This window comes from Pelecanus crispus, chromosome 6, assembly GCF_030463565.1.
Source record: "Pelecanus crispus isolate bPelCri1 chromosome 6, bPelCri1.pri, whole genome shotgun sequence".
Lineage (NCBI taxonomy): Eukaryota > Metazoa > Chordata > Aves > Pelecaniformes > Pelecanidae > Pelecanus > Pelecanus crispus.
The window spans coordinates 32017316-32019155 of record NC_134648.1 but is presented as its reverse complement, the minus strand read 5'-3'; positions in this window follow the sequence as shown (position 1 = coordinate 32019155).

Sequence of the window (1840 nt, the reverse complement as noted above, 5' to 3'; positions counted from 1 at the left end):
AGCCAATCTGCATGTAAGTCTCACAATTTTGTTTCATTGATAAATAGAGCTAAATGCTTTATCACACGAATATACAAATAACCCCCTAAAATACAGCTGTAAAGAAGTAGTTTTGCCTTCATGCAGTGGTCTTCCTTAGTAGCAATGAATAAAAATGAAAAAATCTAAACCATATGATAAAAATGCACTAGTTTGATCTGGCATTGCCAATGCAGTGATTTCTAAGGCCCATTTTCAGTTTGATGTTCAAAATATTAAGGCTATTCTGTCACTTGAAACCCTTTATCTATGTTTGTATGAAATGGAAAGAGAATTAAAGTCCTCTGTCCCACGTGTTCATCCCACAAAGCCTTTGAAACTCTTATGTTAACTGTTTGAGGTTCAGAAACAGAAAGAAAATTTCAAGATAATATAAACAGCTCCAAGGAGAAAATGTCTTTAATTCATGATTAAACAAGCATACATATATTTTCTGTTTCCAAAAGATGACTGAACTTCTTCGTGCCAGGAAAAATAAATGCATCTGATTTTGCTTTAAGCTGTCCTCTTTTTCAAGTGCAGCGAGGGGCTCCAGTTCCTTTGGATGATGTAATTTGACTGTTCTGCTTGAATTCTGCTCCCTGTTGATGTCATGTCGCCGCTAGCCAACTGTTCAAAGAGAAAAGAAACTTCTAGTTTAGACTAGAGCATGGGGAGGCTGAGGGTTATAACAACGCAGCATACTGGGATGCCAGTTTAGAACCTTCCAGGCAGAGCTCAGCTTTAAGAGGAGCTGGGGCTCCATCCGCTGGGACCCCCCCTGCCCACAGGTGGGTGGCAACTTGGGGTGGCTGGTGACAGCAGCACTGGGAAGGCAGGTATGTGGGGGGCAGAGGGGTGGTGTGCCTGGGGGTGGTGAGCTGGAGGCCCTCGGGGAGAGAAGCTGAGGGAAGTATTTGGCTATTTAGGGGCAAAGTTCAGCTGAGAGGCCTGTGAAAGCAGGGAATCTGTGCAGACTGACGGCTGGAGGTCTCCATGCCTCTCATAACCTGCTTTTGATGAACTCCACCACTTTTCTTCAGCCTTAGTATCCCAAATGAGCAAACAGCTTCTTGCAATAATTACTGCCTGCTGCTCTCTGGTGTTCTCAATATCCAAAGCATAGCTCCTCTGTGCCACGATGAGGTCTAACATTTGCTGTAATTCAAGATGTGGTTAGGACATATTCTGGGATCATGGTTCATCTCACCTGTGTCCACACTGCCTTGGTTAGAGTGAACATCAGCTGTTTGCTGGAGCTGGGGAGGGCAGGAGAGGGGAGGGCTGCCTGTGGGACCTGGGCTGCTGGCCCCAGGCAGCGGGCTAGTTTCTGTGCTTATTTGGCATGCTGTGGGCTACAAGACCATGGTCCTGAGAGGGGGCTGCCTTCCTACTCCACAGAGTTGAGGACCAGATATTTGTTGTTTTGAGACTTTTACATGTGGAAGCAATGTGGCTGGAGACACAGTGGGGGGTAGAGGGCTGAGCTGTCATGCATGTATTTGCACTTAACATACTTATTTTCTTTGAGATTTGGGGAACCTTCTCAGCAGAGATCAGACAGGATTTTCATGTACCTTCAGGAATGTGTGTATGCAAAACATGAGTAATGGAGGGTGGCAGGCTGTGCCAAATCTCTCACCTGAGCCGTGTGAATAAACTCAGTCCTCTGCAAGAGCAGGCATGAGTATGGCCACATGGCTTTTAAATTGGAACTGGCTTTGCTCAGTGGCAGCTCAGAGCATGGATGTAGTAGCTTGGTACAATGAAGGGCTCATTTAGTTACAGGACTGTCAGCTGTGAATGGCTTTATGTAGGGACA